This window comes from Carcharhinus amblyrhynchos, chromosome 11, assembly GCF_965287045.1.
Source record: "Carcharhinus amblyrhynchos chromosome 11, sCarAmb.v2.hapA, whole genome shotgun sequence".
In the NCBI taxonomy this organism is placed as follows: Eukaryota; Metazoa; Chordata; class Chondrichthyes; order Carcharhiniformes; family Carcharhinidae; genus Carcharhinus; species Carcharhinus amblyrhynchos.
Window position 1 is genome coordinate 74,057,108 of NC_137334.1, and position 22,765 is coordinate 74,079,872.

The following is a 22,765-nucleotide window of genomic DNA, read 5'->3' on the forward strand; positions in this document are numbered from 1 at the left end:
TGATTACATCAAAACTTGCATTTACAAAGGGTCTTTAACATATTAAAATGTTCCAAGGTGCTTCACAAGAGGAACAAAAAAAATGACACAATGATACGGATGCAAATGTTAGGACAGATGATGGAAACCCTGGTCAACAGGCAGGTTTTAAGGACCATCTTAATGGAGAAAGAAGGGGTAGAAAGGTACAAAAATTTAAAAAAGGAATTCCAGAGGTTAAAGCTGGAGAATAGGTACCAATGGAGGAGCAAGGGATTGGAGAGGATTACAAAAATAAGGAGGCACAAAATTACAGACAGATTTGAACACAACAATGAGTATAATAAAATTATTGTGTTGTTAGACTGTAAGCCAATGCTGGTCAGCAAGCACAGAGAAACATTAGTTTGTGTTGCAAACAAAATTTGTTTGATTGGATGTTCTGCTACAACATTAACTTTAACATACAAATGTTATTTTATATTTGGCTTCCAGCATGTTTCCATAACTTGTTAAATTTTGACATGAGCATTAAAAAAGTCTTAAATAGTGACAGCACTGAAATGTCAAGCTTGCTTATCCTGTTGCCCTGTAGCATCCCACTAACCCCTCACCCCACAAAAAAGCTTATAAACAAATTTAAAATATTAAACAAATGCACAAATGGAGGTTGAGACTTCATGCTTCATCAGAAGTCAGAGAAGTGTCTTTGCTGTCAACTAATGCATCTTCGACACAATAATTATAATGCTTTTGCCTACTTCCAATGACATGGCCCTAAACCTCAACCATAAAACCTCAAAATCTGAAAAGAATGAAGTAGACAATTAATTTGACAGCGCAATAGTTATTTCCATATCACAATGAATGGCCCCATTTTTTGAACAATATAACAAAATTAGAACTAGCCTCATTGCCTTTTGGTTACCAAAAAAAAACACTGCCTTTTGAATATAGTCAATGGCTACATTGACAGATTCATGAACAAAACTTTGCTCCATAATTGAAAAACTTTATTTTTTTGAAAAGATGAAACACGTAACTGTTGAACAGGATGAAATGCAATGAGAATGGTTCATTTGAAACATGAACATTGTTTCAACAGTTCTCCAGTTCAAATACCCTTTCAAAGATTGTGTGCCTTTAACCCCTAAATGCAATAGTAATCGGGCCTGCAAAAAAAAGTTGCTGAATTTTACCAGCCTTTTGGGGATGGGCTGGGTGGCAAGAGAACTCAGAAAACATCAGTAGAAAGAATCCAGATGGAAGGCCAATGTCTTCCCACTGTCACAAGATGGTCCAAATAGGGTTAGAGGTGTGGCCTCCTTTAATTGGAGGTGAGTAATTAAAGACCACTTTATGACTTCCTCAGCCTTTCACTGGCATTGGAGGGGTTTTTGCTGCATGGAAAATTCATCAGGCATGTTGAGGTGTCTCCCAGAGATTTACCCAGATGGGAAGCTTTATTATGGCCACACTAAGGCCTAAGGAGGGTGTCCCCAGAGGCATTGGCTGTCGTGCTAGTGCCAACACTGCCAGTGGAGGGTTTATCCCTCCGATCAGTGGGAGCTGCCTACCTGACACATTGTTACCTACCCTCCAAAACATCTCAATATCAGGGCATCCACGACTTCTTCCTGGAGCCTCAGCACAGAATCAAAGAATCCGACAGTGCAGAAGGTGGCCATTCGGCCCATCGAGAATACACCAATAACAATCCCACCCAGGCCCTATCCCCGTAACCTCACATTTTAACCCTAGCTAGTCTCCCTGACAGTAAAGGACAATTTAGCATTGCCAATCCACCTAATCCACACGTTTTTGGGCTGTGAGTGCATTGGTCAATGGTGATGTCAGTCGTGTGCCAAGGCTTATTGGTGGTGTGTTAAGGCTTCTTAACTGCCAATCCTCTGACTGGGCGCTAAATCAGCTCTAAAAAAGCAAGCTATCATCCTTAATTAGATGGCAGTCCCAACAGCAGCCTTTTAATTTGCTGCCATTGGTAAAATCGCCCCTGCAGTCCCTTTTGCCTGCACAGACTTAGGACTCATTTTTAGTCCCAGAGGCAGAATTTCTTTGAGCCATGTAAAATTCAGCCAACTACATCTATAGGTGCAACATATTTATTTAATAAACTGAATGCTTTCATTGTGTAAACACATGATGTGCAGTAAACAAATTAAATAAAACTTTAAGAAACTTCAGTCATTATTACTGCAATTAAAAGGGACATAATTTTGATTACTTTGCATTTAAAGATGCCTATTTATCTTTATTATGGGGGAGTTTAGCTTCTTGTTGAATGAAAATGTTAATATTTAACAATAATCTGAATACAATTCCCAAATATTAACATTTTCATTCAACAAGATTTGCTAAACTACTCTAAAAAAATGCATACAGTATTCTGCTGAACTGTGTTTCAAGGGGTACTGTTAAATGTATTTGGAGGAAATTTGAATAACTATACTAGTTAAAAATTATTAAATTAATATCCAAAAGATTTTTTTCTAGATAATTGTAACCCTGTATTTTTATAATCCGGTAAACAATTAAGGAGTTTCTGGTGTGTCACAGTGTGATAGACAATATGGTGCTACCATGGAAATCCTGACACTGAAATTCTTAACAGCAGCAAATAGTGTCATTGCATATCATTGTTTCTAATGTCTTGAATCAGATTTTGTTCTTCCCTTGTACACCTGTAATGTTACAATCATTCAAATTGCTTTTACTTAAAGTTGACTCACTTTGGCTAAGTTCTACCTTTCAGAACAAAGGTAAAACTGATGATGCTTCTGTAACGGGGGCCTGCCAACATTAAAATGGGCAACTTGAAATCATCTGTAGCTGTGTACATGGCCAGTACTCTTCTAAAACAACTTAATATTGATGTAAAATTAAGGCAGCCCAAAAGACTAGACAGTCAAACAATTTCTAGAGATTTAGCTTTATGTGATTCCGCTGGGTCAGGTTAGCCCAAGGGGTGAGGGACAGGGAGGATCTTATCTTTTGCTGGTCAGAGAAAGAAGTATTAAACAAGATGATCAATTAGGCCATTTTATTAATGATGATCATATTAGTGTATGAAGGCTACATCAATCTGTACATTCCTCTCATGTTCAGCACCCCATAAACATACCATAGTTAGGCCATCTGATAATGCAAACAAGGAGTATTGATGAGGGCAATGCAGTGGATATGGTCCATATGGATTTCAGCAAAGCATTTCACAAGGTCCCACATGGCAGATCAATCAACAAGTGAGATCTCATGGTATCATGGGGAAGGTGGCGGGTTGGATCCAAAATTGACTCTGACTGAATGTAGTGAATGGAAAAGTTTCCAGTTTCTCAGTGTTGGGGCCTTTGCTTACACATTAATGACTTAGGCTTAAATGTGGGCAGTATGATTGGAAATTTCGTAGCTGACACAAGAATTGGCCGTGTAGTTGATACTGAAGGTGTTGGCTGTCAACTCCAGAATATATCAACGTTTGGTGGGCAGTTGAGTGGGCAGCTGAATGGGCAGCAAAATGGCAAATGGAATTCAATCCAGGTAAGATTGAAGTAATGCATTTGGGGAAGACAAACAAAGCAAAGGAACATTTAATAAACGGGAAGGTATTGAGAGGGATTGAGAAAGTGAGACACCTTGGAATGCATATCCATAGGTCCTTGAAGGTCAGGTGGACATGGTGGTCAAGAAAGCAAATGGAATGTTTTATTTTATTGGGCAAGGTATTGAATAAAAAAGCAGAGATGTAATGATGGAACTGTATAAAACACTGCTTAGGCCACAGCTGGACTTGTGTGTACGGTTCTGGTCACTACCTTACGAGAAGGACATAATTGCTCTAGAGAGAGTGCAGAGGAAATGTACAAGAATGTTGCTTGAAAATTGCAACTATGAGGAGAGATTGAACAAAGAACAAAAACAGCCCGGGAAACAGGCCCTTCGGCTCAACGAGCCTGCGCCGCCATCTCAACACCACCAGTCCCCCTCTCCACCCACGACCCTTGGATGGGTTAAGGTGATTTCCTTAGAACAGAGGAGGCTAAACTAATTGTAGGGTATAAAATTATGAGGGGCCCAGACAAGGTGCACAGGAAAAAATTGCTTCCACCAGCTGAAGGGTCAATTACTGGGGGCACATATGTAAGGTGATTGATATAAGGATTAGAGGGGACATCAGCAAAATCTTTTTCACCCAATGGTGGGCATATGGAATTCACTGCAGCTTTTCTTTGGTTCTGTGGTAAGATATTAAGAAACATTTCCCCATTGATAAAATGAGATGCAGCAACAGGATTTCATTACGTTGCACATTCAAAATTAAACAAACTTTCTTCACCATTGCATCCCCCAAATGGTCCTGCTGACTGCACACACCCTATTTTAGTTACGATAAGAAGCTAACAAGTGACACCAAAATAGCCTTGTGGTTGGCAACACTATAAGACAGATACCTGCATGGAACTGACACTTTTCAGCGAAAAATTTTCAGCTGAATGGAAAAAGATTAAATATCCATTAATTGAAAAGGGAACAGAAAATATTATTGTAAGCATTTCAAGTATTTCTCATAGTTTTTGTTGTGTCAAAATGTTTCCCAGATATTTAATAGGGCAAAGATCTATACGTATTAGACTTATAATTTGGTCAACTTCCTGTTTGAGCAGAACCTCATATCACCATTTTATTCAGCCTGCCCAGAGTAAGTTATGCTGCCTCGACTCATGGCTTTGACCATATACCAGTAGACTTGTCCTCTAAAAATCAGTAAAACAGGTCTTTTTTTAAGGAAGAGAAAGGAAGCAAACACAATCCTTGTAAACAGCTTTTATTTAGTTTATTGTATCCATGATCAACATTAAAATTAATAAAATTATTAACAAGTAGCACTATTAGAAGTAGGCAAGCCACTGTAACATTGTCCTTGTAGCTGATCATGATCAGCTGACAATGTATTTTGTTAATCTTCCAAAAGTACAAGCGTGTGGACCAAGAAAAAGCTATTTAGTCCTTCCAAAATATCCCCTCTTTATAGAGAACATAGAACAATACAGCACAGTATAGCCCCTTCGGCCCTCAATGTTGTGCCGAGCTATGTCCAAACCCAAGATCAAGCTATCCCACTCCCTATCATTCTGGTATTTTTAGGTCAGGTATAAATTATTTCATTGTGACCTCCATACAATTCAATTTCCAGACAAAGGGAGCCACAGGTAAATCTCTACGAAAATGTCTGAGAAATTTACCTGGCTGACTGCTGGCCCAAAGCAAATAAAATTCCAGAACATTAAAGCAACCTTACAACTCTCAACCTTGTTGCATTTGTCAGATATATTCACTCATTAAACCCAATGACAAATATTTCAACAAGCAAAACAAGACAAAATATTTCATCTTCTTGCTCAAAAAAAAATTTTTATTGTACAATAGAATTAGATAGTTGTAATGGTCAGAAGAAAATCTATGTTACAATTTACCAGTCTTGGCAATCAGAAGTTGGACTTTTTGACTTAGATTAAGAAGCTAAAACAGCAGGGTACAAATGTAACAAGGATAAATGTCCTACAGATTTACGTTTATGAGTCCTGGGAACAAAGGAAGATTTAGAAAGATTACACTGGGAAAACAATGGAAAAAAAAAATCGCATGGAGAGAAATTCAAAACAGGCATGGGGATCTCAATGTGTGATTAAACTATATACAAGCTTCTGACACTGGCAGCATGGTAGCACAGTGGTTAGCACTGCTGCTTCACAATGGCCAGGGACCCAGATTCAATTCCCAGCTTGGTTCACTGTCTGTGTGAAGTTTGCACGTTCTCCCCTTGTCTGTGTGTGTTTCCTCCAGGTACTCTGATTTCTTCCCACATTCTGAAAGATGTGCTGATTAGGTGGATTGATCTGAACAGGTGCCAGACTGTGGCAACTAGGGCAATTTCACAGTAAATGCATTGCAGTGTTAATGTAAGCCGTATTGTGACTAATAAATAAACTTTTACTTTACGTTGGTATTGGTATGTTGCATGCAGTCAGCACTGTTGAGTGGCTGTACCCCTTAGCATGGGTCACTTAAAATTAGTCTACACCTCTTAAAAAAAAATGCATTATTGCTGGAGGAACTGCTTGTGAAAGTGTCTGAGTGGGAAGCAGTGTAAATTAAGGTGCAACAGTGGTGCGCACATTTCACTATTCTCTAATGCTGCAGTGGGCACTGAGCTAAGATAACATCTGTGCACAATTATAGTGGGAACCAGATAATTGTGAAATCAATGCCAAAAGTTAAGTCCCATGACTCTGGATGCAAAGTCACAAAAAGTTCTAAGCCTTCATGCAAGTGGTCAAGATCAATGAAAGCATCTTCAAATACCACAGTACACCAACTGAACCACTAACTTTACACACTGTCAATACACCATAACCCCATCATTCATTTACCAACAATCTCTATCAATCATGATTCATATTTAACATTCGTAACTGCACCTCACCTCCACATAATCTATCAAGACAGCAAGTCTCTTACCCACATTTTACAACTTGCGCACAACGTCATCTATTTAATCATGAAAGCTACATCACCCAAATTGTAGCACAGTGGCACACTTTCTTCTCACTTCCAGGAAAGGTTGGTGCACAACCAGAGGCAGAGTGCCTTACTGAAATTTGAGCAGAAGTGGGGGCGTGGGGACATGGAGAAGCATGCGGTGTCTGGGGGGGCGGGGGGGGGTGGCAGATGAAGAAGCAGCTTTCACTGATGCAAGGGCCAGCACCATGATTGCATCCTCATGCCTAATTCTCCTTCTTAACATCTCACCCGAACCCTACCCTTATGTACTTCCCCATTCAAATACCCTCAAACTGCAACCTAGTCAATTAAAAGGTGGAAGAACAAGGAGGTGGAAGAACAGGAAGCTCGTGGTGAAGAAGAAGCACTTTCACTTACTCCCTCATTTAACAACCACCAGCGTAAACACTGACACTGCACTAAAAAATAGTATGTGCACATGGTGAGATACTGAACACAAGATACTTGCACTTGGGCTGGGAAAAAGAAAAGTTGATGCCAACTTACCAAAGGGCATGGTCACACATAAATGCTATGAAGGAGTCACTAGCTGGAATGGTATATAGAAGAAAGCAAATGGGTATGCTCAATGAAATGCCCTATGTTGGTAGGCCTACCAGAAGACCCGAGGTAAATGGCAAGAAGCATCTGGAAATCCAACACCAATATAGCACAGAGTTAAAAGCAAAATACTGTAGATGCTGGAATCTGAAACAAAAACAGAAAATGCTGGGAGCTCTGATGAAGGGTCACCCAGACTTGAAACATGGGCTCAATTCCCTCTCCACAAATGCTGTCAAACATGCTGAGATTTTCTCGCATTTTCTGGTTTTATTACCAATACAGCACAGGTTGAGCCAACATTCCCTTTAAAATTTAGTTTTCATGCACAGCCTTTTGCTTGCAGTGTGCAGGTCCCTGAAAATATTTTTGTGCTGTAATTAACATGTAACAAGGGATGCACAGACCTTCCCAGGGTGCTGCAAAATCATGCACTCATTGGTGACCATTCTTTCCAGAGTGAACATTATTTACATACTTGCAAACCCAATCATGATGCACCTGCCTGATGGTCAATGCCTCAGTTCTGATTGCAGCATAAATAGAAGCCATTCAACATCTGGATGCATCAGTGGAAGCTCATATTTCTGTAACGCAAAGACAGCTTGCTGCCTTGCAAGGACAAATAACTGACAATTTGCCTGCAGATCCCAGTTTTCAAAAGGATTGGCATAATATCACAGATGTCAAGCACTCTATTGTCCAACAGAGAAGGATTGCAGAGGTGCCACCCCAATTGAATTGCAATGACTTCCGTGAAGCACAAACTTGCTGTTCACTTGGGATGGCAGCATTTATCCTCCTATCCCTTTAATGCCATTTGTCAATCAGCCAGTCCAGACAGCTGTCGCAAGTGCCTAAATGGTGAAGCCAGTGCTGTTAAAGGTAGAACTGCAAAACCTTTCTCAGTCTCCTCCACTGAAAGCCAGCAGCCTTCCACAAGGTAAGCTGTAGCCATTGACAGCACTTTGTAGGAATAATAAGATAGGCAAAGTCACATGAAAGTTACTCACCAAGAAAACGTAAGAATAATTAGTTTAATATTTGTAAGTAATTATGTAAATTTGGTTTGGAATACAGATTTTATATTCGCTATTATTTTTGCATTGTGGTCAAGCAGATGCTGTGATGGTTAATAACAGAGTGGAGGTAAGATGTGGGATAATTGGTGGATGGGATTTAGGGTTGTATTTACTAGTATTACGATCAGATAAGTTGATCGTAACTTAGCCTAACCAGAATGGGGTTGTGTTACTTCCTCTTCCTTAGCTTATCGCTGTGCAGTTGCAGGTATGAGTTGCACCCTCTTGATTGTGCAGCATGAAGCAGAGCAGGACAAATTTGGACAAGTGCTATGCTGAGCACTGCTACGGTCAAAGGGCAGAAAAGTTTCTTCATCACGCCAACCGTCTTTATCACATTTCATTTGGCAATATGTCTTTGATTGTATGCATGCTGGCAACATGTGAGAGTTGTACATCAGAGGCATGAGACATATTGTCAAAGTATAGACCTCATCAACCGGTTGTCTTCTTGCAGTTTGTCATGGTGGCTCAAATACCGCTAGGTTAAGCAACTGCCACATAATTCCAGAAAACCAGCATGATGTACTGGTTCAGTTTACAGTCAAAGTTGAAAAAGTGGAATATCTTTAAGAGTAGACATGCAGCATCTGTAAGTGATGCTCGTGTCCTCAATGGAATCTGAACTTTGGAAAAGCCTACAACCCTCAAAAAAAAAACACCTGTTCACTCTGCATGCTTCTCTTAGAGGACAGAATATATTCAGCTCTCCTGGAATTCAGAGCTTCAGTGACTGACTTTCCTCCTGCCTGCTACTGAAGACATGTCCCACTGTACATTTTCAAGAGACAGTATCAGTTGGATATTGAGCTCCAAAATGGCAGTACTGGTGCCAAATCAACAACATCATGATCTGTCCACTCTAAATGCTTCTGTAAGATCTAGCTTTCATAGACATGTGTGCTAACATTAACAAAAATGGTGCGGTCGCAACAAAAGCATGTGAACTTGCTGCAAACTCCATCTTGCAGCTAAAACAGCACTCTCACTACTGAAAAGCTGAGCATTAAGGATCGGAATTTTGGGGTCTCAGATTTCCCATAATCTTTTGTGTCTTCCAGCAATTCTGGTTTTGTGTTTGACTGATAATTTTGTATCTGAAGCTCTACAGTTTGAGATGATAGCACTTTGTCAGGGCAGAAATCCACAGGGACTTGGATTTGCCTGCTACTATTTGTCAATAACTCAGTAACATTGAAAAATTGAATCTGGAGGATTGCAGAGCACAGCCATGTAGGCTTTTGTAAACATGTGTAGCCACAAGTGAAACTTTTAAACCTCCAACTTGGTAATAGGCAGCTGACCTATAGTTTACATCAGGATCATGCACGTTTCTGCCATCTGCTTCCAAGGACCAGCTACAAGCACTGGACGAATCAATGTGGAAACAAAAATATGGTTACAACAACACCTGTGGATGGTTCTTAACTCACAAAGGTTTTGTAGCTGAGAGTACTCTAATAAGAGCACAAGCAATAAAAGCCATCACTCAGAAATCACTGATTTCTACAACATATCTATCACAATTGTGGGCGGAATGGTGGCACAGTGGTTAGCACTGCTGCCTCACAGTGCCAGTACCCGAGTTCGATTCCGGCTTGGGTCACTGTGTGGAGTTTGCACGTTCTCCGTGTCTGCATGGATTTCCTCCGGGTGCCTGCGGTTTCTTCCCACAATCTGAAAGATGTGCTGGTTAGGTGCACTGACCCAAACAGGCGCTGGAGTATGGCAACTAGGGAAATTTCACAGTAACTTCGTTGCAGTGTTAACGTAAGCCTTACTTGTGACTAATAGATAAACTTTTTTTAAAAAACTTTACTTTTAATTTTAATAATTATTTAAGGAATTTCTGTAGATATGATGCTTCTATTGTGCCTCCTTTAAAATCCTCATTTTTTTTTCTGCTAAGACAAGAACTCCAATACATGTGTAAGGAGAGTACATTGAGAGATCAGGAGGCAATATATTTCTGAGGTAAAAATACATGGAATGGAAATACTAACCCATTGTCACATCTGGCGGTACAGTGAGAAAAGAAATGAAGGGGGCAAAAAATAGAAAAACTGTTACATGCACACATTTAACAGGAAAACTGATTACTTCCAAGTTGTCAACAAGTAATAATTTACTTTTCAAAGCTGTGAACCTTCTGAGAAAAAGCATATATAAGCTTCTGGAAAAATAACCCTTACCTCAAGCTGAATATGTTATTTTTCAGGCAATCACCTGTCTATGTTTCCACACAAAGAGATTTTAGACTTGAATTGTGTCATGGGTATCATTAAGTGGGTTGAGCAGCATAGTTATAGTGTGGGCAGGGGGAGTCCACGATCATTGCAAAGGTTAGCACATTATTTGGTTTCCGAGAACACGTTGCCGTTTCACTCCTCGAGTTCACAATCAGAACTTGAACGAAGAAACTCTTACTGTGCAGCAAACCTCCCCTTGAAGTTAAATTTTACACACAAAGAACTTAATAAAGAACTTTTTATCACAATAACATGGGCAAAAGATGGACAGCCAAATCTACAGTTACCAATCCTAAAGTGTGGACATCTCGATTTACCTTTGCACCCCATTTATGTAGCTAGCAGCAGAGGAGGAGGTTCACATTTTGAGTCATCTGGGAGAATCGATACTCAAAGGGTTATTTTATTTCTCACTTTCTTTCATGTAATTTACACAAAAGATTCATGAAAACGCAAACAGGCAGCCTGGCTTGGTGACTCTGCCAGTGATACTCTTATGCCATCTACGTGCAAGAGCAACCCATTGTGATTCACCTATGATTGTTCTCTCCCCACCTGTGGTGAAGAGCCACAAACAGAAATTACCATTAAAAAGTTGAAAGTGCAAACCCACATCCTATAACTCCACATCACAGTGTATCTGTAGCTCCATACTACCATAGAATTGATCATCAACTTTGCAGCAAAGGAAAAAATAATAGGAGTTATCAAAAAACATTCTTTAATCCCAGATTGAGCACAGTGGAAGAATAAAATCCATAATGAAATTCATCATATCTAGGTAATATTATGGTATCCTTTCATGCATGTGGGGAATAGTTTACAATAAAAACTGACCATGTGCAAGCACGGCTTGCTCACTTATCATAATACTTTGTCAACATCATTTGAAAATTAGTTTTTCCACTGTCTTATTTTAGAAGCTATGGACATGCGTTGTGTATGTAAATATGAAGGGTTTCAGCAAAGTAAAGAAATGAGATTATTCCTTAGCTCCTGATAATGCTCCCCCTGAGAAATTTTGTATACGTTGCAGGTTAGAATGGAAACACATTACTTAAATGTTGAATTATTCAATTTAATTTTCCCTAATAGAGATTAAAATTAATCAGGGACCAATCCAGGCAATTTTTACAGAAAGATTAGTACACTGCATCTGTCCCATCTGTGTACCAGTTGCAATCGCTTTGTGATACTATAAGCAAACTAACAACTACCAGCATTCCATCTATTTAGATAGGGTGCTGGCAGTCATTGTAATTATATAATGGATTAAAAACACAAGATACTGGCAATACTCAACAGGTCAGTTGCCATCTGTGGCGAAGGAAACAGTTCATGTTTCAGGTCAATAACCCAATGTCACAACTGAAAGGTATTAGAGATGCAACAGATTTGAAGCAAGTACAGAAGCAGAAAAATCAAGTGTGGGAGGGATAAATCAGTTAGGTAAAGGAGGAAAAAAGGGAACATCTGTGATAGGGTGAAAAGCAGAAGAGATAAAAAGTGACAAAATGGATAATGGTGCAAGGTCAGACAAGCAAAGAAACTAAAGGTCAATGGCAGCTTTAAGCTGTATCAGTGAACTTTTACCAACACCTGCTCTCCAAGGTGGGAGCAGTGGTTTTGATCTGAAATTGTCAAAATCAATCGTGAATCCAGAAGGATATGTCCATTGTCTAACTCAAAAGTAAGGTGTTGTTAACTTGAACTTCGTTACAGCTTCATTAGAACAATGTAGAGGGCAAAGGACAGAGAAATCAGAGTTGGGTGTAGGACAGTTTGCTTGACATTTTAGGTCTCTCAGTCACTTCCACTGTGACTTTGGTCTCCTACGATCATGCGAATGAGGTAGAAGCATAGGCAAGCAAGAAAGGGGAAATAAATGGCTTTGGTATAAAGTTGATATGGGGTTTGAAGATTAACTCTGCATCAAACACATTTTTCTTGGTCTGATCAAATATCTGAGGGTAACTGGTCGTTGGTAGGGGACAATATTAATTACATGAAAATAAAATGTTGGCTTCAATTTCTCATCCAAGTTGAATAAAAAATTGATCTGTTGATAGCTTAGTGTTAGATTGGCAGTTTAGAAGTGGCTGTGGGAATGAAGGAAATGAAGAAGAGGAGATAGGTGTAATGGTAATCATCCAGAAGCTGGTTCCTTGTACGTTGAAAAACTTACCATAGTGCAGGATTTAGATGAAGAAAAGAAGGGATTCCAGTAGATATGCCAGCATTGAAACATGTCGGAAGAGAACCACACAAAGGCAGCATCATTTTGCTGGACAGTGGAGAAGTGATTATGGAGGAGAATAGTATGGTCAACCTTTTCAAACTTTGCAGAGAAACTAAGGGAGATGGACAGGGACAACACGGGGTTTCAATTGTGATATTTTCCCTGCATTGTTTGCAGGACAGAAGTCAAAGTAAAATGTTTCGAGCTAGAAGCTTTGTGGAACAAGAACAAAATAGTTGAGAAAGCCCAATGGAGCTGGATAGGACGGATCACTCAAAAATTAGTTAAGTGTGGATTAACGATAGCAGTGTTAAAAAAGATGATGGCTGAATAAAATAAAGCATTAAAAATGTCAACAAGCACAGGGGTCACTAGCAGTCAATAGTGGTCAAGAAACTGAGTGTGCAGGGATGAAGAGAGTAGAAGATATATCCTTCAGAAAAGGAAAACTTGGAGAGAACAAGGAGGGCTAAGTCAGAACTGCAGAATGAAGGAGGATGGAGAGGAAAAGGTGAATGGTTGGCAGCATGGGCAGAGATGAATGACACACCATCTTTCTATGTTTGGGCATAAGTCTGTCTCAATGTAGGCTGTTCTACAAATTTGATCCAGATATTCAGCACCTGTGCACGCTTATTTGGTCATACAATAGCACATCTTTAATAGTGGGTTGACCACACCAACCATCACCCTACCTTCACCCCTCCCCACCAAAAACCACAAAACAACACTATCTCTCACAGTCAACTGCATTCTGGAGATACGACGAGTGAATACACTATGCCTGGGAAAATACATTTGCTGCAGTCAAAAGGCAGGCACCAGTCAGTAACGTACAGCAAGATGAGACACTTTAAGATACTGGTCTTCAATCCAGTTTAGGTTTGACGTAGCATAGTTGTTTGATAATATAAAACAAGATTCTGAGTGGACAGCCTAATTTTAAAAAGTCAGCAATGAACTATGATATTTTCTATTTTAAAACCCAATGTTTTTCATGATCATTGGTAAGGAGTACAAGAGAGCCTTTTATTACTATATCAGTAACTCTTGTTCTTATGAATTCAGGATCCCATCATGACAGCAATATATTCATAATCAAACATTTACAAACATTAATCTTTTTTATTCACCAAAAAACATTTATCTTAAGGGTAGACTGTGGCGCCTTTCTCCATTTTTCTGTGATCTATAATGACTGTGAACACTTAGATGTTCTGTCATAACAAAAGGAGAATGGCATTTGCAGTTCATCATATGACCAGCAGGTGAAATACTTATTATAACACCTAAGTTAAATATATAGACCCTGATATATTCCATAACTGTTCCACTCCTACTGTAAATTCAGTGGGAAATTGACAGAGCTTTAAGGAAACAGTGAGAAAGTCGTTAGCACTGCTGCCTCACTGTCAGGGTCACAGTCCAACTCCGACATCTCCACATCATTGTCATGGAGCCAGGTTCAATTCCAACCTTGGGTGACTGTCTGTGTTCTCCCTGTATCTGCATAGGTTTCCTCTGGGTTTTGCGGTTTCCTCCCACAATCCGAAGATGTGCTGATTTGGTTGATTGGGGGGATTGCCCCTTCATGTCAGGGTAAATAAATAGAGTAGATGTGTGGGGTTGCAGGTTGGGGCCTGAATGGGATTGTTGTCAGTGTAGGCTTGATGGGCCAAATGGCTTCTTTCTACATTGTAGGGGTTCTATGATTCTATGAAAACAACGGAGTCTTGATTATGCTGAATAAGAATGAAGAGAGACAAAAACAGAAAATGCTGGAAAATCTCAGCAGGTCTGAGAGCATCTGACAAAGCAAATAGAGCCAATGTCAGGATGACCCTTTGTCAGATCCGAAGAGAAGATAGCTAGAATTGAGAGTTTGGTAAACACTTCTTTCAAAGGAAGCAAAGTCAGGTTTTATTTGGTTAGAACAGGTGTGTGCCTTTCTGCTCTCTGCTAATGGCATAACTTTCCACTGACTCCACAAACCTCATCTAGGTCAGCACTGGAGGACATTGTCAGACATGACCCACTCACTACCACATTTAGCAATTTTGGTACAATATTATGAACAAGAGACCACCCATAACAGCTGAAACATCTTTCATGAACAATCGGCAGTTGAATAAAATAAAATCACTTCATTCTGCAGCCTGTAGCCACTACAAAAGACCTTAAAGCTGTTGCAATATTTCAGACAAAGCTAAGCTCTACCAAACCAGCAATTCTGGTTACAGCAAATCAATCAACCTTTGATGTTTAGATAACACAGAAATGAATTTTCCTGATACCCAGCATACAACCAGAACATATAAGTTGGTTTCTTCTGAACATCTGTTGCACTGTTTAACTGTAAAATTGACTTCCATAAAGGGTGCATATCCCAGGCAATAAGAAATGGGTATTTGTCTTCTTATTCCAAAAGCTACATAATGGTCCCTCAGGGAAGCATGCTTGGCCTTATTCTATTTTTGTCTTCATTAGTAACCCTGTGATATCCATCAAAAGTGACATTATTCTCTTTGTTGAAGACGCCGCCCCAAATAGAGTGATTAACTTCACATCTGGAAAGCGAGCAACTGAATCACTGCAAACACATATAAACAGAATTGGATAGTGAGTAGACATATAGTTTTTCCCATTATAAGAAAGCAAGGTAAATCAATAATTCTGTTGCAAAATATTGACCAGATGATGCTCACCCACTTTGAGGATTCCAGTTACAACTCTCTCCAGTTACAAAAGTTGGTTCTCAGTTTGCTAACTGAATCAGATCTATGATTGGATAAAACAAGTGGTGAACACTTGTGTAATATAGGTTAAAAAACCCACAAATGCCAAATCCATATTTGTCACAGATAACTGCTTCAGTACTCTATGGAGCCTAATCTTCCCAATCATACTTCAGATAAAACAATTCAAGGCCATACGAACCACTGGCCCTCAGAAGATGTGCCCTTTACTTTACATTGCCTCTCTACGTCCTTCCTACAAAATAATGGAGATAGTTGTCTCTTTGACAGCCCGTCCAAATTATTCCTGCAATACTTTACAACCACACTGTCCAGCGTACCTAAACAAAATCCAAATAAAAGGCTCATTGACACCACCAATTTTTTAAAAAAGCAGAAGAGATGACCACGAGAGTGCAGCTATGAATGCCACTACTCCAGCAATTTAAGGCATCAATGGTGTGTCTGTGTCCTTACAACTATAGCAGAATACTTCACAACTGTCTGCATTGAACTTCATCTGCCACCTGTCTGCCCATTTCACCAACTTGTCACAATTTGTAATGCGTCCAAGTTTCATATCATCTGCAAACTCTGAAACTGTGTTTGCTACACCAATATCTAGATCATTAATGTATAGTAGGAAATGCAAGAGTCCCAACATCAACCCCTGAGGAACGCACTACAAATCTTCCTCCAGCCTGAAAAATATCCATTAACCATGACTTCTGTTTCCAGTCACTCAGTCACTTTTATATCCATTTTGTTGCTGCCACTTTATTTCATGAGTTATAAGTTTGCACACAAGTCTGTTGTGCGGTATTGTACAAAATGCCTTTCAGAAGTCCATGCGTACATCAATTGCATTATCCTCATTAACTCTCTTTGCTACCTCTTCAAAAAAGCTCCAGCAAATTACTTAATCATGATTTTCCCTCAAGAAATCCATGCTGGCTTAACCGGCATCTGTTCCTGTGACTCATAAATTTGTCCCAAATTTTTGTTTCCATAAGTTCCTTCACCACCAAAGTTGAACTAATTGCCCTATAGTTGTTGGGTTTATCTTTACACTTTTTTGAACAAGGGTGTAAGGTTTACAATTTTCTAGTCCTCTGACACCACTCCAAATCTAAGGAAGACTGGAAAAATTATGGCCACATCTGGAGTCAACAATATTAGAAAACAACGGAGTTGGAGGACACCAGGTAACAATTAGAAACACATTAGGACAGACACATTGGCTAATAGGATAGCACGACAAGAACACCAGTATAACAGGTGCTCACCTAAAAGACATTTAGCCTTGTGCACAAGATATTCCTTCAAGAAACCCCAACAGTCCTCATGGCAAAAAGATACTGGCTCCAAGTACCTTGAACAATTTTGTTCTTTATTATTTCATCTAATATCAATATTTATCTGCTTTTAAGCTACGGCTAGCCCACTTCCATCTTTAAGTCAGATAGCTGTGGGTTGAAGATGAAGGACAAAATTACCTGAGTTTTGAAAGATAAACTAGGAAAATACTCACTAACCAATCAAAATCCTGTGATGTCACACTTTTAGATTCTTCTCAGATTACGGTTTGTCCTCTGGAGTTACAGAGTGGATAATCCTTTTAGGTGCTGCTGTATGACACTGGGTCCTCTTCTGTCCCATTCTTCCTAGGTGCTACCGTCTGCCTCTGGGTGCTCATCTTTACCTGCTCTCTTCAATGAATGGAGTTAGTGATTAGGAATGGAGTTTTGCAGTGGTGACTAAAAACAATGTCTTCTGTCTTCTCAATATTTGAGAAATTGCTGCTCATCCAATATCAGTGTCAGACAAGCAGTCCGACAATTTAGAGAAACTGAAGAAGTCAAGAGAGATGGTGAGACAGAGCTGGCTGTTTTCAGTGTACATGTGAAAACTGTCCATTAGGTTAGCAATTAGTAAACTTTAGAATAAAAATGATGCATGTCCTATCATATTATTTACCAAAAGTGAACAATTTAACAGCTATTCAGCTTCTCACTATTTCTTGCTGCAAAATCCAACATTAAAAAAAACTGAAGATTAACATTTCAATTTGATGTCACCTAAGAACCACTCATTAATTGGCATATTCTTTTCCACACTGGTAGTGTCTTTCGTTGTAAGATATGGTCCTTTTTCTCTATTTTTATTTCCATCTAAAAAGCAGCTGTAAAGCACAATCTAAGTGGTTCACGAACCTTAAAAGGCATCAGGCCTCCAGGAGCTTTGGGATCTAGTTGATCCCAAGAGAGATCAGAGATGTTTTGGGATCCAAAGATACAACCAAACCCAACTAATTCCCTAGCTTTTCATATGTCATGCCCTACCTTTGATACGGTTGACAAGTTTCTCATATGCACTGTCAGAACTGGAGAACTGTCTTTGACTATTAGATGGTTGATGAGCTAACTATGGCAGAGATAGGACAAAGAAAAACTTGCAGATATGGTTCACAATTACCAAGCGATTTATACCCTTTGTGCCAGTAGTAAAGGAACTATAATTTAACATTAACATGCTTTATTTATTCTGGTTATCAGGAAAGTAAACAATAACACAAATGCATTCAAAATTTTGGGTGGCTTTCATTCAGGCATCAAAGAGCTCGATGAAGTCTTGAGTTGAAACACTCTTTAGTCCATAGTTAGTACAGGACATCATTTTGGTAAAGGAGCTGAAGGGTGCACCAAAAGTGACCACATCAGTGTCTGTTTAGCACCTGTTTACACCCTTCATGAAAATAGCCTAAAATAACCCTCCAAATCGCTTAGCCACAAATTTTTCATACAGGTATGAAATCTGAAATTCACATCCAAGTATAAGCAGCCAATGAACATATTCTGATACTATCTGCAAAAAAGGACTGCAGAAAGGGCAGCTTGAACATGAGGTGAGTGATTTGATATCATGTGCACATAAAATAAGTACCAGCTGGCCTCACTATAAACCTTGGGAGATCACCTTCAGTATGGGGCATCCTGCTGTGCATTGAATATGGTCAGAGCAGGATCAGTAGTACAAATGGGACTTTAATATCGTGATCTAATAAAGGTCATATCACAAAAAGTTCATCTTTTGCTTTTTATTCTGCAAAAATTGCTATGCCATCAGACCACCACTGAAGGGGCTGTATTTTACAATCTCCTACCAGTGACTTTGAAGACAGGGAGAGTAGCGAAATCCAGCATATGGCTTGCCAGCCACCTGCCTGCCTTCGAATGCCCCATTGCAATTTTAACCAGCAGTGGAGTGGCATCAGGTGGCTAACCCACCATTAGGCCAACTGAAGCCCTTAAGTGGCAATTAATTCTCACTGAAGAAGCTTGTCTTACCGCCTTATCATTTAATTGATGGAAGGAGAGGACCATATCAAGCAGCCAACCTGGAAAATTTTCCTTTAGGCAGGTAATAGGGTTCCTACATAATAAGCCTCCAAGTCCATCAGAAGGCATCCCAAGATTTTGAGCTCCCACCCCTCAAAAACAAGGTTTTCCTCCCTGCGCTGGCCTCTCAACAACACCCCCTTCGCTGGGCCTGTCTGTTTTGCACCTGGCGAGACCCCTGCCTGGAGACTTGACTGAAATCCCAAAGTTCTGGACAGCTATCAGCTTCTTACTAGCAAGCAGCTTTGAGTAGCAGAAATGCTATCCCTAACCTATTAGCAGCGAAGTATCCACTAAATGTTTGTGGGGCAGCCAGTGTTCCCCCTAGGCTAGCTGCCCTAGCCTTCATAATGTTTTAGCAGGGGAGTGCTGAGAAGGGGAGAATCCAGCACCACATATAATTGAGCACAGGGCTCCTCCCTATTCCTTTTCATTAATAGAAGCTTCCCCTTCTCTTTCATCTTTTGAGACTCTTTAATTAAGTGACTGCCAAAACAGTTAAGGCCTACCCGCCCTTTTTAAAAGTATGTATCCTAAGTCTATGGTAGCTTGCTTATTTTTTGCAATATAGAGAATAAAGAGAAGGAAGTTTTCACACAACAGTTAGAACATCAGCTTATAGCTCTGTGGAGGCAGTGGGACAGGATAGTTGTTAGCAAAGACAGCGAATGAAAGTGAGGGCATAGAAGTGGCATAATGATGCTCAGTTCGTAAGGCTGCTACAATATTGGTTAACAGACTTGCACTTCAAAGACACATCAGGCCCAGGTTTCTCCATAATATGATTGCCTATAAACTAGACCAGATGCAAAGTAAAACTCATCCTGTCAACTTAACCCCAATTTCAAGAGATGCCAAATGGAAGGGTGTATCTTTTTTCCACATCAATTACCCTTGTCAACTTGAAAATATTACTCACAAAAATCAATAAAGGTCATTGACCCGAAGCATGAACTCTGTTTCTCTCTCCATAGATGCTGCATTTTCTGTTAGTATATTATCCAACTCTCAGGAACAACACAAGTTGTACAACTTCATCTAGCACTCATTTTTTTGTCGAATGAAAATTGTGTAATTCGAACCCATCTTGTGTAGATTTCAATCAGCTCTACATTCTCAGTACCAAAATAAAGGAGGTTTCAGGCTGAGCCAGATTACCATATATGACCAAGATACATTTTGGGCCACAATAAAGAGCATCAGTGAGAAAGGTTTAAACATTTTATATTTTTGTCTTTAAATCTTGTTTAGAACTAGGAACTCAATTTCACAATCAAATATCCTGCCCAACTTTCTAAAGTGCTATTTTGATTGACACTGGATGTAAAACGGTGTGGTCAACAGCAAAAGTAGATAGAAATTAGGCATGTAGCTTACTTTGCTTAAGTGGATTGCTGATTACCTGCAAGTAGGCTGTTATTAAGTGTATTTTCTTCATGCCAAATTTCCCATTCACTTCAATAGAAACCTTTTCTTCCTCCTATTGAGTGCACAGTTAAGATAATTTTCTCCTAAAAAGCAAAACTCCACTACAGAACCACTGAGCATTTATTCCCAAAAAAGTACTTTGTGTGAATTCTTCCAAAACGTCCACAAACTAAAATCTTAAGGCTCCTGTCTGTGGAAACCAGCCAGTATTTCCTTTGGTCGTCAAATACTAAAAGCTTCTAAGATATTCCATCTGCTTTCAGCGGACAGCAATCTTTCCTGCAGTCTTCATAATGTTTATTAAGTACTAGCAGATCTCCCACAGCGTGGCTCAAGGTGAGTCAGATAATATGGTGCATTATAACAAGAAGGTTGATGTGAACTTTACCTGGAAAGAACATTGAAAACTTACTCAAATTATCAAATCTAAACAATTAGCAAAGGTTGAGGCCTTCACAAATAAAATAGCAAGTGGTGATCAAAGGATAGCTTTAAAGTTTAAATTGTGACATATTTAATATCTGTATATCTTACATAAACAAACCTAATATTGTACATTAGAAATTAGAGTTATAATGACAAGGCATTTTTCTTCTCTTCAATAAAATTGGACAGAAAAAGAGTGTGATTCACAACAATTTAAGTGTACAGGATGTTAAGCAAGACTTTTAGTAAATTATAGGCTGATAATGAAAATTGGTACAGACCAATTAACGAAGAGAGAAGGAAGGAAGGTATAAACACCAGTGGTGAGAAGTTATCCCAGACCGCTAATGCATTCTTTGAATTATCAACTGGAGGGAAGTCTTCTTCATTACTGGAACAACAGAGCTCTTTGTAAAAGCTAATACATTAGATTTATATATAAGATTTCCTGTAGGACCACGTACATGCATACAAGGTCAGTTTAAATTCTTACATTTACTTAACTAATTAAAAATCTAAAATTCTCCTGTGCTTTGTCTTTTGATTTTGAAGTATTTATCCACATTTACAGCACTAACATATCATTTCTACAGCACAGTAAATACATTCTGAAAATCACACTCAAAATTCTTTGAAAGCCCCAAAATATATTACTAATTATTTTTGTAAGTTTATATTTATTTTTCATAGAACCACTGATGATTTCAACTTGAGAATTTTTATGGTGTTTCCCACAATGAGTTATTCTTAAATGTTAAATTTTAAGTTTAAGTGGGTTTTCACAGGTTTAAAATCCTCCAGGGGTTGCAAAGACAAAGGAAGTAATGATGCATTAATGGGTCAAACTGTCCTTACTGCTTCTCACAATGACCAAAGCTAAGAGGGCATCAGTGCGAAAGTTATGTGCAACTATCTTAAGCCAAAAGTGCAGAGTGGGATGATCCATCTAGGCCCCCTCTAAAGACCCCTGGTTCACAGATATCAATTTACAGCAAATCCAATTCATCCATGTATCAAGAAATAGCTGAAAACATGAGATAATGCAAAGGCTATGGATCCTGATAGCATGCCAGCTATACTACTGAAGACTCCATAACTAACTGTGTCCCCAGCCAAGCTGTTCCAGCGTAGCTACAACACTGGCATCTAACAATGTGGAAAACTGTCTGGCTACGTCTTGTATAAAGGCAGTATTTAATGACTGCTGCATCAAAGGACTCTGGAAAAACTGAAGTCAATGGGAATCGGGGGGAAAGTCTCCAATGATTAGAGTCATACCTAGCACAGAGGAAGATGGTTGTGTTTGTTGGAATCCAAACAGCTCAGTGCCAGGATATTGCTACAGGAATTCCCCAGGCCCAACCTAAATTCCTGTCTCAAATCCCAACATATTGAGCTGCTTCATCAATGACCTTTCCTCCATCATAAGGTCAGAAGTGGCAATGTTCGCTGATGACTTCACAATACTCAGCATCATTCACAATTCCTCAGACAATGAAGCAATTTGTGTCAACATGCAGCAAGACCTGGACAATGTTCAGGTTCAATCAATAACTGGCAACTAATATTCATGCCATCCAAGTGCCAGGCACTGACCAACTCCAGCAAGAGATAGTCTAATCTTCTCCCCTTGATATTCAATGGCATTACCATTGCTGATCTTCCTGCTATCAATGTCCTGGGATTTACCACTAGAGACTAAACTGGATCAGCCATATAAATACTGTGCTTACAACTGCAAGTCAGAGGCTGGGAATTCTGAGGCAGGTGGCTCACCTTCTGTCCTCCACCTACAAGGCATAGATGGGAATGTGATGGAACATACTCCACTTGCATGGATGAGTGTGGATTCAACAACTCAAGAAGCTTGACACCATCCTGGACAGAGGATCCCACTTGATTAACACCCCTTTAACCAACCTAAACATTCACTCCCTTCACCAATGACATATAATGGCAGAGGTGTGCACTGTGTTCAAGATGCAATTTAGTAACTCACCAAACCAAGATCAACAGCGTCTTTTCAACCCACGACTGCTACCACCTAGAAGGATAAGGGAAGCTGAAGCACAGGAACACCATTACCTGC

At 39.5% G+C, this 22,765-nt stretch overlaps 1 protein-coding gene across 6 annotated transcripts in view; it reads right to left on the reverse strand.

Annotated features, from left to right (window-relative positions):
* gtdc1 (glycosyltransferase-like domain containing 1) overlaps positions 1–22,765 on the reverse strand; it is a 304,588-nt gene that overhangs the window by 250,214 nt on the left and 31,609 nt on the right. The window contains exon 1 of one of the 6 annotated variants that reach the window (XM_080199374.1): positions 15,395–15,461. The exons of the other annotated variants lie outside the window; for them this stretch is intronic. The gene's annotated coding sequence lies outside the window, so the exon portion shown is untranslated. Of the gene's footprint in view, positions 1–15,394; positions 15,462–22,765 lie in introns of those variants that run through there. 6 annotated transcript variants of the gene reach the window in all.